The following is an 18,014-nucleotide window of genomic DNA, read 5'->3' as shown; positions in this document are numbered from 1 at the left end:
TTCAATTTTTTCAGAGTTCTTGTTGACCATTTGACACAACTGGGCATGAGTGAAAATGGGACAATGCGTCGGAACCGGAGATTTAGCAACAGTTTGGGCAAAAGATTGCGAAAATGAGTATGTGGGCAATCGATTTGAGGGCATAGTGGCTGCAACTTCCCCTTGTTCATTCGTTTCGGTTTGTGTAGCTATGCTTTCAGTTTGTACCGGTGTTAAGATGACAGTTTTTGCAGGTAATTGTGCAACATGAGTAGGATTTGTGCCCTCATTACGAAGAGATTCAGCAAAAATGTAACCCTCTAGTTTGTTAAGTTTGAATAAGATTTGATTCAACAATGACTTGCAGTCCCTAAGCTCATAATGAGTATAATCATGACCTTTATCCAGTAAGTTCAAAATACGTGTTAGTACCGGATAAGAGGCCTCAAGGGATTGGAGGTCATCTGAGGGCTCCAAGAGATCAAAACCAAGTGGAGGTATGTTAGGCTTCAAGGTTGGTGAGGAGGATGCTGTCGCCGCCGTTTGAGCCAAGTCTGAAAGCAGCGGGGGTAACTCCGTGGGTGGTTCCATTTTAGTTGTGGAGTTATTTGACCTAGCAATGCAGGGGATGAAATTAGATGTATTTGGTTTACAATGCAAATATACATCAGCTCTCTTGAAGGTCTGTAAAGTGGCCGGCGAGGAAGGACCATCGGATAAGCGGACCCGTTTTTCGAGAGCCGCAAGAACTGCCGGGGCAAGAATGGAATTATCGGATGGTGAAATGATCCCTACATCATTCGGTTCCTCCCCCTTAGTTGCTGGTTCGTCCATACGCATACTCATGAAACTCTTCCTAGACGAGTACAAATAACCCGGGCCACCCTCCTCACTATCATTCGACAATTTTGACATAAAAGGTGCTTCGGCACCCCCTGTGCACTGTGATCGTGCATGAGCTGTTTCCACTTCGTGAAAAATTGTGTTATTTGTCACTTCATGTGACCGGCCAGATGGATTGCTTAGTGCGACCTGGTTGTGGTCCATAATAGCTGTTTCAACAATTGGAATCAATTCGCTTATGGCTGTTATTTTTTTTTGTTTTTTTAAGTATTTTTTATTGTTCGCAGTTTTGTTAGGAGGGCATCCACTGCGTAGAGAGTACACCATTTGGACTCTGCGGTAAATATACCGGTGCCCTTTAGATGAAATTTAGCTTTCAGGAAAACTTACGTTTATTTAGCAGACCCACTGTGCTTTAAATTAGATGGAACTAAACACAGCCGTGATTTTGTTTTATGACGATAAGCTTCAGCAAATATCAGCACTCAGAACTTGTTTCGCCTGAAACGCCCCGCGCACCGCATCCCGTGAACCGTGAACAGTCAACAGTACTTCAAAAGTACTTCCACGGTGCGCGCGCGGGTGCGCTGAATGCGCGTTCTTTATGCAGGCCAAAGGGTGTGCCCTCCACAGGGGGCGGGGAACACCACGAGGACACACCTTCAAGAAACAGAGAAGGGAAAAGGAATAAGTGTTTTCAATTAACTATCGTGACGTTGCATTGTATCTCAGTCACGTCTATCAGATGCTGAGCATTTCGTAACCAAGTGGCTGACCGCCCTCAGACTGTCCCCCCACCCACCAATACAACGTAATTACAACGTGATTCATGCATGTAAAACGTCCAGGCGTAATTGCAACGCAATACAAAGTCCGTGGTTGCCACGTAAAACGTCACTACGAGCACTATACTGCGTGCCTCACGCCTCATTCAAGTAAACCAGCTAAAAGTCACTTTTTTTTTTTTTTCCCTTTTTCTTTTCCTTCCGTTAGTCAGGCGAAATGTGTGTAACCAGTAAAGACTTCCTGTCGGCTCCAGCAACCACGGGCTCGTACGGCTTCCACACAGCAGTTAGGCAGCACCCGACAGCACCCTGCATCAGTCAACAGTACTTCAAAAGTACTTCCACGGTGCGCGCGCGCGTGCGCTGAATGCGCGTTCTTTATGCAGGCCAAAGGGTGTGCCCTCCACAGGGGGCGGGGAACACCACGAGGACACACCTTCAAGAAACAGAGAAGGGAAAAGGAATAAGTGTTTTCAATTAACTATTGTGACGTTGCATTGTATCTCAGTCACGTCTATCAGATGCTGAGCATTTCGTAACCAAGTGGCTGACCGCCCTCAGACTGTCCCCCCACCCACCAATACAACGTAATTACAACGTAATTACAACGTGATTCATGCATGTAAAACGTCCAGGCGTAATTGCAACGCAATACAAAGTCCGTGGTTGCCACGTAAAACGTCACTACGAGCACTATACTGCGTGCCTCACGCCTCATTCAAGTAAACCAGCTAAAAGTCACCTTTTTTTTTTTTTCCTCTTTTCTTTTCCTTCCGTTAGTCAGGCGAAATGTGTGTAACCAGTAAAGACTTCCTGTCGGCTCCAGCAACCACGGGCTCGTACGGCTTCCACACAGCAGTTAGGCAGCACCCGACAGCACCCTGCATCAGTCAACAGTACTTCAAAAGTACTTCCACGGTGCGCGCGCGGGTGCGCTCAATGCGCGTTCTTTATGCAGGCCAAAGGGTGTGCCCTCCACAGGGGGCGGGGAACACCACGAGGACACACCTTTTTTTTTTTTTTCCTCTTTTCTTTTCCTTCCGTTAGTCAGGCGAAATGTGTGTAACCAGTAAAGACTTCCTGTCGGCTCCAGCAACCACGGGCTCGTACGGCTTCCACACAGCAGTTAGGCAGCACCCGACAGCACCCTGCATCAGTCAACAGTACTTCAAAAGTACTTCCACGGTGCGCGCCAGTCTTCACAGCACCTCCTCGACCCGGCGCTGCTCCATCATTCATCGCCGAATTCCCGGCACCTAAGGGGATGAAGAAAGACAATAAGGTGAGCCGAGAAAACCAACAAAGACAATTTCTATTATCACTATAGACTTACCGAGTTACCACTGGAGATACCACTGGAGATATTATTCTTCTACACGCCACATCGTCTTACGCTGCACCTGTAAGGAGAGAGAAGGCAACAGGTTAAGCACTGCCATTTTTTACCAGACAGTGTTGGGTAACACAGACTCTTACCTAAACGCCATCAGCTACTACGGGACAACCTCCTCTCGAATCAAGCTGCAAGACAAAGGAAGGAATCGGACAAGAGTGAATAACAGACATTTTGAACTCTTAAGAACCAAATAGTTACAGCTCCTCGCCAATTACCTCATAGTCAATATTCACCTGGAACTCACCCAATTCCTTCGGACCAGTGAAGTAACTGGTTATCTACGCGCCACTGCACTCCACGCAGGATGGAGAGCTCATCATTCAAAACCATAAGGTGAGACTGGTGAAAGGGAATATCGGAGGTGATTAGTGGGAAAACGGTGGGGGTGTGCTTGCTCAATCCACGGGTGGCTAATTCCTTTTCTCCGCTTTCAGGAGAATACTCCTACGGGTCAAGCAGACGGAATTGAGAAGGCCAGTCCAGTCAGTCATCTCTGCACTACAATTCACGTTGGTAGAGGCCGCAGCTATCCAGTTCCGACCGTCGCCCCTGTGGGAGCCAGGTGAGCGTAACATAATGCGAACCCGCCCAACAAATTCCCACCCGGGCGTTATGGAGACCTCAGAAACTGACCAACTGGCCCAATTATTAGGGGAACTTAGGGCAGAAGTACATTCCGCCCGCCAAGAAACTAATGCTCTCAGGAGAGAACTGATTGTGTCTACGGAACGCACTGATGATCTTGCTAGGCAACTGCTGCAAAACCAAGCTGGCCAAACACCCTTACCTGGACTCGGGGGGAACCCAACTCCTGCTCCATCAAGCAACCCTGTGCAAATAGTTTTACCTGGAAATATTCCTTTAGCACCACCCGAACGCTTTGCCGGAGACCCAAAAAGGTTTGCCTTATTTATTTATTTTTTTTAATTTATTTTTATTTTCAAAAAAACCAAACAGAACAACTGTTTAGGACGTACATAATCAGCATCAAACCATCACATTATACAGTGTAATTCTCCGTCCTCCCCCCTCCCACCCCACAAACTAGAGCCGGCTCACTCATGTCATCTACAGGAGCATTATCAGGTATCGCAGTGCTTATGCACTCATCTGAGTCCTCTGGTTCGTTATTGTCCTGGTGAGGGTTTGCCATAGAGGTCACAAATTGCCGCCAGGCCAGCAAGGGCCCTACTTCCTCCTCTCCCCCCTAGTAACCGCTTCAAACCAAACTACGGATTCCGCCTCCGCCCATCTGAGGAGGTCCGCCCACCATAGCTCCACCTTGGGTCTGTGGGCCGCCTTCCAGCCCATTGCGATCCTGCGCTTGGCCAGGATGTAGGCTAAGTCCTTCATTTTGCTTATGTGCTTTAAATCCCGTGGCCTGGGAAAAATCCCGAGCATGCATGGCCAAGCTGATCCAACGTCCAGCTCCACTCCCCCACCAGCAAGTTTAGTTTTAATCTCATCCCAAAATCTGTGCACCTCCAGGGAAGCCCAGGACATGTGTAGCAGCCCCGCTTCCACCTCCCCACACCTGGGACATTTCTGCGTAGCCGAGCCTCCAGACCTTGCAATTTTCCCGGGAGTCAGATAAGCCCTGTGAGTGACATACAATTGGAGTTGTTGGAGTCTCGCATTCCGGGACACCTTTTTATGGTACCTTTGGGCTCTCTCCCATTGCCCATCTGTGATGGGTCCTCCTACTTCCTCCTCCCAGTGCTGCCTCAGCTGAAGCAGCTCCTTCCCTGCCTTTGCTCTCAGAAGCTCGTATATCCTTGATATTTCGTGCCCGCCCTCCGAAACATCATACATCGTTTCCAGGGAGGCATCAGGGCCATCCGCTAGCACTGTCCCAGGCCATCTCTCCCTAACCCGTTTCATGAGCCTAGCGTAGGTTATATACTGGCCTTTATGCACCCCTGTCTCTTCTCGCAACCTCTGAAATTCCTATGCCTTCCCTTCCTGCCATATGTCCTCAAGAGTGGCCAGGCCTACCGGTTCCCAATATCTACCGACCGCTTCAAACAGTTGAGAGTCGTTCCCGCACAGTGCCACCAGCGGGGCCTGCTGAGAGAACGGCTCTGAGTCACCCATCATTCTCCACGTTCTGCGCCAGACCTCTCAGCCCAGCCTCAATAGCCGCCCTCTTCCCACCAGTTTGTTCTTTTGTAACCACACCACTTCCCTCAAAAAGTATGGGGCCGAGTCTCCCCGCAAAAGCCTGGCTTCCGCAGAGTCTTCAGTCAACAGCCACCTGGCCACAAACAGCAGCTGCCCCGCCAGATAATAAAGCTCAAAATTTGGCAGGCCTATGCCCTCCTTATCACATGGGTTCTGGAGTTTCCACAGGAACACTCTGTTCCTAGAATTACCCCATATGAAGCCCCTGCATACGCTATGAAGTCTCACAAATAGGCTCCTGGGAATCAAAAACGGGACATTCACAAAGAAATGCAAGAGTCTAGGCAGGACCACCATCTTGAGCAAGGCCGCTCTCCCCATCATAGTCAGGGGCAATCTAGACCAAAACTCCATGCTGTTCTTAACTCCCTCTAATGCTTTCTCCGTATTATGTTCGTGCACCGCCTCGATCTTGTGGTAAATATTTACTCCCAAATACCTAAATGTCTCAGTCTGCCATGGTATTGGCAGGATAGGCAGCCTCTGCAACGGGACATTCTTATATCTACCCAAGGGAAACAAACTAGACTTCCTAGGGTTCACCGATATGCCCGAAAGGGTGGCATAACGGTTCATCACCTCCAGCACATACTGCAGGTTCTCCTCCGGATAGCGCAGATAAAGGAGCATGTCATCTGCATACAGCGATACCAGGTGTCTACCACTTACTGTATTAATCCCCACCTCCCCGTATTGCCGCAGGCATATTGCCAACGGCTCTAACGCCAGAATGTATAACATGGGTGACCAGGGGCATCCCTGTCTGGTCCCCCTGCTGAGTTGCCAAGTATCCAAGATTATGGATCCTGTTTTAACTCTCGCCATCGGGGTGCTGTATAACAACTGGACCCACCTGATATATCCAGGTCCCATTCCGTATCCCCTCAGGGCCGCTTTCAACCAAGGCCATCGCACCGAATCAAAGGCTTTGACCGCGTCTAGCGACACGATAGTCAGCTCTCCCGTATCTTCCTCAGTGTAGTCAATGATATGGTGTAGCCTCCTATGGTTAGCTGTAATGTTCCTGCCGGGGACATAGCCCGTCTGATCTGGGTGTATCAGCTTACCGATCACCCTCTTCAGCCCATTGGCCAGCACTGCCGTAAGTATTTTGCTGTCCTGATTCAGCATGGACAAGGGTCTGTAGGACCCACACTCCACAGCCGGCTTGCCTGGTTTCAGGAGTGGGATGATCATTGCCTCGCAAAGGGACAATGGCAGTTCCACCTGCTCATAGGCCTCGTTGAACATGGCAAGCAGTGGCTGAAGCAGCTCCTGTTTGTATGTCTTGTAAAACTCACTAGGCAACCAATCCGTCCCGGTTGCCTTGCACGTGGGCAAATGTTGGATCACCACCTCCAGCTCATCCGAGGTGACAGGGGCGTCCAATTCCGCGCGTTCTAGGTCGTCCAGGGTGGGCAGCTCTATGTCCTCTAACGTGTCCAGTATGTCTTGACACTTATCCTCCCCTGTGTCCTCATATAAGTGTCTGTAAAACTTGAGGAACTCCTCGTTCACCCCCTCCTGGGTATTACAGATGCGACCTTCCTCATCCCTAATCTCACTGATCACTGTGCGGGGGGTCTCACTCTTATACAGCCAGGCCAGCAATCTGCCCGGCTTATCGCCCCCTGCATGTAGCCTCGCCGTGTATTTCTTGTAATTTAGTCTACATAGCCTATCCCAGAGTCCACTGCAGGTTAACTGTAGGTCTTTTATCTTGGCGCTATTCTCCCGGGCGGTATCCTCATGTCGTGTGAGACCCTCCAGCTCCCTTTCTGTTTCCTGAAGTTCCCTTTCGATGCCCCCCTGGAGCCCTTTAGATTTCGAAATGGCTACTCCACGCACCACCACCTTAAACGCCTCCCATAATGTTCCCACAGAGCGTACACTGCCCGTGTTTATATCAAAATATTCCTCGATGGCCTCCCTCAAATCCTCCTGGAACCCCTCATCTTGTAATGCCTCAGTCCTAAGTCTCGATGTCGGGATCCGCGCTCTGGGGGGTTGGTGTCGCCACTCTACAACCAAAGGCGAGTGGTCGGATAGTACCCGGGCCTTGTATTCCTCCCCCACCATTTCTCCCGCTATCTCAGCCGCTACGAACACATAATCTAGCCTTGTGTGCAGGTCATGTGGCGCTGCATAGTGCAAGTATTGCAACCTTCTCCACACATCCTCTAGGCCTAGATCTTTTAACATTGTCCCCAGCGCTTTGGCCGCCGGCGCCGACTTCCCCGCTTTGTCAACTGACCTATCCATTTTGGGATTAAGGGTGCAATTAAAGTCCCCTCCCCACACCACGGCACCCCCAGCCAGGGGACTAATTTAGCTGTAAAGGGACCTAAAATAAGCCGCTGTATCATGGTTGGGGGCGTACAGATTTATGATATGCACTTCCCTGTTCTCCAGGAGTCCTGTCACCACCACCATTCTGCCCTCAGGGTCTACCGTTGAGCTAAGAACCTGAAGCGGCACATGCGGCGCCACCCAAGTGATAACCCCTCTAGCGTACGCCGAATACGTAGCCCCCACAACGTGTCCCCTCCATTTTCTCCTGACAACCTCCAACTTCTCCCTTGTGAGATGAGTCTCCTGCAGCAGGGCTATGTCAATGTGCATCCTTTTTAAATACAGCATCACTTTATTACGTTTCGGATAGCTATTAAGGCCTCGTACGTTCCAGGTCACAATTCTGAGATTACCCGATGCCATCTACTCCGTTTGTTCCCAACCCACCTCTCCCTTCAATGCTTCCCTTGATGGTTAGTTTTCCGACTCTCCCCCTTCCCCCCTTCAACAGTTCCCCCCTTCCCTGTTCCCCAACTCCCTTCCACTGCACACAACCCAGCCCCTCCCCCCACCCTACCCTACCCCAACAAATGCCCAGCTCCATCCCTGGATCTCAGGCCCACCCGCCTCTGGTCCTGTCCCGTCGCCGAGGACTAGGACCCTGCGGGGCGTCACCGATCTAACAGTGACCTAACTAAGTATATTACTATTGGGTTCAAGGGATACCTCCTAGGAGCTCCCAGTCGTCTATTTTAGGATTGGTTCATCCAGCGGGTCCAGCCAGTTGATACTACAACACACTCCCCACAAGCTTAATACAACTCTATATTCAAGTCCCAATGTCTTGGCCATGTCACCCTAGGTGCCACAGCTATGTGCTACTTATCTTCGGCAGCTCCCATCTGGACATCCGGTTCTTGAGGTCGGCCCTGCATATCCAGCCAATCCATTGCCTCAGTCGGCGTCTCAAAAAAAAGGGATCTGTTCTTATAAAACACTTTCAACTTGGCTGGGTAGAGCAACATGTAGCGATGGCCTGCTTCCTTCAGCCTCCTTTTTACCGACCCAAAGTTCATCCTACTACGCTGTACAAGCAGCGCATAGTCCGGGTAAGCCGTGATTTTTGCTGAACCCTTTTCAATCGTTCCTCCTCTCCGGAAAAATTGGAGTATCCTCTCCCGATCCCGATAGTTCAGGATCTTTGCGATCAGCGGCCGCAGGGGGGCTACAGGGGGCGGTCTCCTTGTCAAGGCCCTTTGTGCCCTTTCAACCGCGAACCCCTGGGTCAGCACCCCGCCTGTTATCTCCTGTAATAGCATGGTTTCCACGTATTCTGTGGGGTTTGACCCTTCCATACCTTCTGGCAAGCCCACTATACGGATGTTATTGCGTCTGGCGCGCCCCTCTGCTTGCTCAGCTCTGTCCTCCAGATTGCCCACCCGTTGCACGAGGGCATGGAGCTCCTTTCTATGTGCGGCGCACGCCTCCGTGTTCGGGGCCATCTCCTTCTCCAAGGCCACAGGGCGCTCCGCGATCATTCTCACGTCCTGTCTCAGCAGGTTCACCTCCTCCTGGACCGCTCCGATCTTGAGGTCCAGGCCCTCCTGCAGCTCTTTCATAGCCTGCCCCAACTTAGTCTCCCAGCCCACCTTTAAGTCTGCGATCGCTGCCAGCACCTCCTGGATCGTGCCCGGTGTCTCCGCCGTTGCTGTGGGGGTCTCCTTGCTCTTGCCCCCCTCTGCATCTGGGGGCGACCTGGCATAGGCCTCCATCGTGGGCTGTCTGATCCTGGGTCTAACCACTTTAGAGGTCATCCTGCTATGTTAACTGGGCGAGAGCCTGCCGTGCCTCCCTCCGCACGAAGGTCCGCGTGGTCACGAACCACTCTCAGCAGTCCAAGTATGTACTTGTCTCTTCCCTCGCGCCCAGAGTGGCCCGTGTCCTCCCACGTGCTCGTACACTCTCGGTGTCGTGGCCCCGGTCTCTGTCGTGTTCCTTCCGTGGCCAGTGCTCGAGTGCGCTCACCTATCCGCCGCACTCCCTTTGTTCCCCCTCTTCCGCGATCACGAGGCCATCCGGCCCACAATGCCCAGGCACAGGGGGGCCGCTTTAAGTGTCAGGGGATCAGCAAATGTCCCGCATCGGCCTCCTCAACTGGCCTGCGCCAATGTTTCGTCTGTCCCTATGGGATTTCTCCCATATCCCTGCGTGTACAGAGTTAATCCGCAGCGCTGTGAAAACTGCAGCCACCGCTGCCCGCTCGTTCGCGCTGGCCCCAGGGTCCGCAGCCACCTTATTGCCGAAGGTGCGCTGCCACAATGTATCTTCCTGGGTTCTGCCGGCGTTCGATCCGATTAAGCCGCGGGCCTAGCGTCAGCTACCAGTTTGCTCGGCGAGTCTCGGCAGTGTACAGTCCGTAGATTGTACCAGCTCCGGGTGCGTGCGCCTTCAGATGTGCGCTGCCTCAGTAAAGCAGCAGCGCGTCCCAGGCAAACGCCGCGGTCTACCTCTTATCGCTGGTCTTGGAGTTCGATGCAGGGGACTTACAGGTCCTACATTCGTAAACGCAGCAGCGCTCTCGTGACCCCCGTTGTCCTCTTTGTCTATGCCACCATTTTGTTCCACTCGCCGATTCGGGGCCCGCGGCGAGCAGATGAGTATAACTCAGTGTCCGCACCCTCCACATGCATCAAAGTTTCAGCGAGTGTAGCCGTCATCTTCACAAGCATGGACGTTATTTTTCGGTGCCGGCCGGTTCCTGTGCACGCACTTCTCCTCCAGGATCATTGTAGGATCAGCAGAGCTCCACAAGAGCACGTCCCTTTACATGGCCGTCCAAGCCACGCCCCGTTCGCCTTATTTATGAACCAGTGCCGCTTGCACTTTTTATGTAGACCTGGAGCCTTTCCGAACGATCAAGCCAAAGTAGCCTTTGTACTATCGTATCTCAGTGGCAGCGCAGCTGATTGGTCAATTCCACTAGTCAACCAGGATGATCCTCTTCTTCGGGATTTTCATGCTTTCAAATAAGCATGGCAAGACTATTCGCCTGACATTTACAAGGACAGGCCTTGGATAACGAACTTTTGTCCCTACGACAGGGTAACCAGGATCTGCTCACCTACATCGCAACCTTTAATAGGTTGGTGGTGGAAACCGGATGGCCTGAGTCAAAATGAATTACTTTATTTCATCGTGGACTCCGAGGAGAACTCAAAGATGTGTTAGCTCAAGTAGTGAATCCACCCCAGGATTGCGCTGAATATATAGACTTGGTGGTCCAGTTAGATCACAGACTTCAGAATTGAAAGGCTGATCGAGCTAAATTTGAGAATTGGGTATTTATTAAACCCAACGTTACCCCCAAGGGAACATATACATCAGAACCCATGCAGATCGGGGGGGTTAAAGGACCCTTGACTCAAAAGGAAAGAGAAAAGAGACAACAATTGCAATTGTGTCTGTACTGTGGAACTTCGGGACATTTTCTGCGAGATTGCCCTGTTATACCACCCAAGAAGGTGGTAGGAGTTGCGGACAAAAGCCATATAGAGCCTGACTCGGGAAACGACCATGCCCGACAAGCGTAGAGGTCCGTTTGCCGAGCTTAAAAAAGGACACTCAGACCTCGCACCTAATTGTGTCAATGGTCCTTATTGATCCAAGGCAGCCATCACGTATGCACGCAGTGAGAGCATACATTGATAGCGGGGCCATCGGAAATTACATGGACCACGAATTGGCTACAAGAATGAACCTTCCTCTTTGCAAAAAGACGTCATTACCACTGTCGATGGGACTGAAATAGCCTCTGGGCCAGTAACTCACTCCACTACAGAGGTGAAGCTGTTGGGTTAAGATGGGCATCGAGAAAGCATTGTGTTTGACTTAATCAAGGCCCTGCAGTTCCAAATAATTCTGGGAATGCCGTGGTTGGAAACACATAATCCTTGTATTGAATGGCGAGAGAAGAGAATGACCCTCCCGGATTGTGCACACACCTGTTAACCAAAAAAAACCTTGAATAAAGGCTTGGACACAGTCGTTACTCCAATTGCGCAGTTACCTCAGGAATAGCAAGAATTTCAGGATGTTTTTCAGAAAGAACAGGCAAACACGTTACCGCCTCACAGATCATACAATTGTCAGATCGATCTTTTACCCGGTGCACAACCTCCATATAGTAGGATCTACGCCCTTACGGAGCCTGAAAACCGTCATCTACGACAATACCTGGATCAATACCTGGGGGGCGTGGCTTGAGCAGCCATGGAGTAGGACGTGCATCTGGTGCAGCTTCGTACGATCCAACGGATGATCCGACAATAACTACCTTCTAAAACGTGCTATCAAGTCCAAGAAGGGCAGCATATGCATGGGAACGTGAGCGCTGTGCATTGCGCAGAGATCGAGTGAGAAGTGAGCTGCACTTCAAAGGAATCGCCCAACGAGGCCGGCCGCAGCGGATACAATATTTCCCCAAAATGGCCGGCGAACAAAGGAATCGAAACTAGAGTGCCGGAGCAGAAGTATGAAAGTGGCAGCCGTTGTGTTATAAGGAAGGAAGCGGGCGGTGACCCAACCTGGATCAATACCTTGCTAATGGATTAATTCGTCCATCCAAGTCCCCCGCAGCCTCAGGTTTATTCTTCGTGCCCAAAAAGGAAGGTGACGTGCATAGATTACCACGCATTAAACCAAATTACGGTAAAAAAACGATACCCATTGCCTCTGATCCCCGAATTACTGGACCAAGTAAAGGATGCTTGTATCTACACCAAGTTAGATCTCCAAGGGGCATATCATCTGGTACGTGTAAAGAAAGGCGACGAATGGAAGACTGCCTTTCGCACCAAGTATGGATTGTTCGAATATCAGGTGATGCCTTTCGGGTTGTGCAATGCACCGGCAGCCTTCCAGTATTTTATGAACGATGTCCTTCGAGAACTCATTGACGTCTGTGTTGTTGTATACATAGACGATATCCTTGTGTACTCCTCCACAGAATCAGACCATGCTAAGCACGTTTGTGCTGTTCTTGAAAAACTACGCCAGCATAAGTTATATGCAAAATTGGAAAAATGCGTTTTTCACTCTACAGAAGTCGAATTCCTTGGATTTATCCAGACCCCAAAAGGAGTTTGAATGGACTCTTGAAAGGTGGACGCAATCCTCAAGTGGCCATCACCTAGTTCAGTTAAAGGAGTACAAAGCATGCTTGGATTTGCTACCGCAGATTCATTCCAGAATTCTCACATATTGTACACCCCATCACAGCACTCTTGCGAAAGAATAAGCGCCTCCTATGGACCGAAGAGGCTGAAAGGGCCTTCCAAGAACTAAAATTGAAATTCACGTCTGCACCCGCTATAAAGCACCCACGCCCTGGACTTCCATACGTAGTTGAAACTGATGCATCCAGTTTAGCCATGGGGGCTGTTCTTTCCCAGAAGGATCCTGAAACCGGGCAACATCATCCAGTAGCATTCTGGTCAAGAAAATTTTCGGCACCCGAATTAAACTATGCAGTTACCGATAAGGAGTTATTGGCCATCAAATCTGCATTCAAGGCTTGGCGACATTATCTTCTCGGTGCCAGGCATACCATCACTGTAATCACCAATCACAGGAATTTACAATATTTGAAGACAGCCAAGGCCCAATCATCACGTCAATTTAGGTGGGCTTTGTTCTTTGCGGAATTCGCTTTTGTGATTACTTATCGACCAGGTTGTAAAAATGGCAAAGCAGATGCCTTATCTTGTATAGGAATGGGAGAAGCATATTCGAACCCTGAACCGGTGCCTGTAATTTCGGAGAAAAGAATCCTTGGTATAACTACTTTACAAACTATAGAACACATTCATTTAAAGATCCAACAACTTTTCGATCCAGCTGCCTTGCAGGAATAGCTAAAGAAAGACCAAGATTATGCAGTCATCGATGAACTACCCTACTATCAAGGTCGTCTATTCCTACCACACAAGGAACTACAAGAACTAGTTATCTCCAATTATCACGATGCTTTGATTGAGGGACACCCAGGAATTGCAAAGACAGAGGCCAAAATTAAAAGACAATTCTGGTGGCCCACCTGGCGAAGAGACGTAAAGTCATTTGTGCAATCTTGTGGTATCTGTGCCCAAAACAAGAGTCTGAATAAGAAACCAGCTGGTCTTTTACAACCTTTGGATATTCCGCCTACACCATGGCACACCTTGTCCCTAGATTTTATTACTGACCTTCCCCCATGTAGTGGATTTAACACCATTCTAGTTATAGTGGATCTTTTTTCCAAAATGGCTCACTTTATTCCTTTAAAAGGATTACCTTCAGCTTCAACTTTGGCCAAGGAATTTTCTTGAAAACATTGTCCGAATACATGGATTTCCTTCCGTGTTGGTCTCTGACCGAGGTAGTCAGTTTATTTCGCAGTTTTGGAGGAAATGCTGTCAATTGGCGCAAATCGACGTGAGGTTATCAACCAGTCATCATCCCCAGACCGATGGTCAGACCGAAAGGACCAACCAGACTCTTGAGCAATACCTACGTTGCATGTTACACCAAACCCAAGGCAATTGGAAGGATATTTTATGGATTTCCGAATACGCATACAACAACTCTGTACATTCAGGAACCGGACAAAGCCCCTTTTATACCATATATGGGCATCATTCTCGGACCTCAAAACTCGCGCCCCAACACTTGGAAATGCCCGCAGTGAACCATCTACACACTACTATTACACAAGCCTTTAAGGAGGCAACTGAACATTTGAAACGAGCAAAAGAAAAATACAGGAAAAATGCAGATCAACATAAAAGTGAAGCCCCACAATACCAGGTTGGGAATCAAGTTTGACTAGCTACAAGAAACCTACCTCTAAAAGGACCTCGGACCTTTAACCCTAGATATTTGGGACCTTACACCATTAAAGCCATTATCAACCCGGTGGCCGTCAAATTGGAATTACCTTCTAATATGCGAATTCATCCCGTCTTTCACGTTTCACTTCTGAAGCCAGTACAACCCGGAACCAGGTTAACCAAACCACCCGACCCCATCCTGGTAGACGGGGAACCCGAATTCGAAGTTAAAAATATGCTGGACTCTAAGATGGTCAAATCACGACTTTTTTATTTAATTGACTGGAAGGGTTACGGGCCACAAGAAAGGTCATGGGAGCCTAGTGACCACGTTCATGCACCTCGATTGGTGGAGAGATTCCATCGGAACTTCCCAGACAAACCAGGACAAGGGGAAGAACGACTTTAGGAGAGGCCTTGTGGGGGGGGGGGGGGTGCTGTCATGATGCCTACCCCGGACATCCAGACCAAGTCCATCAGTCCAGGGAGCAGGCATCCAGACACCTATTGAAAACCCAGCACCCCGGCTAGGGGCTATCTGGGATCAGTCCTGGCGCCATAGGCGCCAGGCTCATATGAAGAAACTTACCTCATGCAGACCATGCTGCAAAGAATCCAAGCCACCGTGAGGCCTGGAAGGAACTACTTTGTTTCAGGGACTATTTTTTACTCGGGTGTGGTCTTGGGGAACTTCTTACCTGGGACTACTTTGGAGGCTATTTAAACCACGCCCGATGAGCAGCACACGCTTCGCGTTATTCTGCATCCTGCAGCGTAACGCTCACCGGGCCTGTCAGTCCAGCATCCAGTCTTCTGCCACGCCCGCCTCGAATACGGAGCTCCTTGAAAGAAGGGAAATAAGAACAAAAGGTTAGAGCAAGAACATTACCTTCATTCTTCATCTGATCCTGGATCCTTTGCGCATCCGAACCAGGAAAAATACTTTGTTTTGTGCGCATCGCACCGCCAGCTGCTGAGCCGCGCTATACTTACCAGTCTTCACAGCACCTCCTCGACCCGGCGCTGCTCCATCATTCATCGCCGAACTCCCGGCACCTAAGGGGACGAAGAAAGACAATAAGGTGAGCCAAGAAAACCAACAAAGACAATTTCTGTTATCACTATAGACTTACCGAGTTACCGCCGGAGATATTATTCTTCTACACGCCACATCGTTTTACGCTGCACCTGTAAGGAGAGAGAAGGCAACAGGTTAAGCAGTGTCGTTTTTTACCGGACAGTGTTGGGTAACACAGACTCTTACCTAAACGCAATCAGCTGCTACGGCACAACCTCCTCTCGAATCAAGCTGCCAGACAAAGGAAGGAATCGGACAAGAGTGAATAACAGACATTTTGAACTCTTAAGAACCAAATACTTACGGCTCCTCGCCACTTATCTCAGAGTCAATATTCATCTGGAACTCACCCAATTCCTTCGGACCAGTGAAGTAACTGTTATCTACGCGCCCCTGCACTCCACGCAGGATGGAGAGCTCATCATTCAAAACCATAAGGTGAGACTGGTGAAAGGGAATATCGGAGGTGATTAGTGGGAAAACGGGGGGGGGGGTGGTCGCTCAATCCACGGGTGGCTAATTCCCTTTCTCCGCTTTCAGGAGAATACTCCTACGGGTCAAGCAGACGAAATTGAGCAGGCCAGTCCAGTCAGTCATCTCTGCACTACAATTCATATTGGTAGAGGCAGTAGCTATCCAGTTCTGACCGTCGCCCCTGTGGGAGCCAGGTGAGCGTAACCCAGTCGCCCTCTTCCTCTGCCTAGTGTTTGTGCAGAAGGAGGGGAGAGTTGGGACATCGGATCCTAAAAAATAGGAGGAGTTGGATGTACAAAAAAGGGGGAATATTGCGTCTTACCATCGGCTGCCTTACCCCCACTCCCTGAAGGCCCCTCACCCAGGTGATCCTCCAGCACAGGTCCACCCCCAGGGTCTGGATCCAAAGGCGATCGCTGTGCCCTGGCCACCTGTGAGAGAGATCCCCAGGGACTAGCGGGTGAGATACCCACTGTTTTCACACAGTTAGGACACTTTCATGTTACAAACAATACACAAGGCGACACAAGGATAGTCTGACGGCAGGAGTGCTGATGCACAGTTCCTTTAGTAGTATAATGTTACTTTTACAGTCTCCAGCTTTGCCACTCGGTTTGATAGGCATAACGCCACTGCAGTCCACCAGAAGTTTGAGATTTTATAAAAAAGGGAATAAAAACACAAAAAGATGTGTCAGGCCACATATTCCAGGAGTGGCCAAAGGGCCCCCAGAGAGTATTCCAACCCAGGCTACATATGACAGATGTGGCTTTCAGTTTCTTTGTAGGTGGTAGGGGACAACTGACTCTATCCTGGACAACGTGTCCTAGGCAGCCTGGGGATGGGGGCAGGGCAAGATGGACCAAAGAGAAGTTGTTCCTGTGCCACTCCTTTTCCTATTGGAGTGTGGCACTGTGAGCACAGATGGGGCAGCAGTGAATGTGTTGTGCAGTGCCCCTCCTAGTGAAGGGGCGACACTTAGGAAAAGCAGAACCCGGGCAGCGCAGGTGAAATATTGCATTGCCCCCTCTCCTAGCAGCAGCACTCTGAGTTGGAGGTTGAAGCCCTGGGCTGAGGTAGCATTTGCTGCACCAATCCTAGCAACAGGTCACAGCAGTGAATGAGGCAGGCTCCAACAGGTATTTTTGACGAGGCCGGGGAGTGGGGCACTATCTTGGCCCACGGAAGTGAAGGTCACTATTCAAAAACTGATTTAACAGTGCTCTGCTCGCGCCTCTTTATATATTCACAGTTGTTTTAATTTGAAGTGTCTGTCCAAACCTGTCTATTCTTACCTGTCTGTGCAAAACTGTGGAAGACAGCTGCATTAGAACTAGTAGACAAGGCTGTAGGCTTTAGGCAGGTTCTTTAATAATGCGGCTGCCTTCCACAGTTTTACAGAGATTTACAGTTTGAGATTCATGTTGTCTTGAGAGTTGGCAAGATACCTGTGTGATTGGGCGGTCCGGTTTGGACAGACAGGTAAGAATAGTCGATCTATAGTCCAGATGAGCACCAGGAGTGGGGTAGAGTAGTGTTGGTGACAGTGTGCATTCATTCCCATGGGTGACCACCTTCACATACATCCGTTTTCAGATTGAGCAATGTGCATGGCGATGTAAGAGACTCTTCACCACCCCCCACCCGAGGATCTTTGCGTGCCTGTATGCTCTCCTAGTGGTTATGGACAGGGTGGTGGGAACTTGCAGCACTGGCCCTCACCAGCTGTTACCCGAACAGCACCACAGGGTGCAATTGGTAATGTGTTATGAACATGGAGTCCCCTAGGGGACGGGCCATACCCTAATTGGTATATTTGAACTTTTTTGTATTTCATTATAGCACTTGAGCTCCCACCATGTGGTTATGGAATACTGGGGGTCTAAAGAAAACGTAACATCTAATCCACCCGAAGGTGATGTGCCCTGAGGAAGGCTGGGTCGTGACAAAGTATTAGTTGACCCACAGAGCAAAAACTATAGTTGGCAGTTGTTGATTGTATTAAATGCTACACTGAAAAAGATGTTTTAAGAAATATGTTTTGTAGTGGCACATGGTATTAGTCTAATCGGTGCCGGGTGATAACTAGCTTTATCACACACCATTTTGGGATGGTCTGA

Source organism: Ambystoma mexicanum, chromosome 8 (genome assembly GCF_040938575.1).
Source record: "Ambystoma mexicanum isolate Mex_15411 chromosome 8, UKY_AmexF1_1, whole genome shotgun sequence".
NCBI lineage: Eukaryota > Metazoa > Chordata > Amphibia > Caudata > Ambystomatidae > Ambystoma > Ambystoma mexicanum.
Note: the sequence above shows the minus strand (reverse complement) of the source record.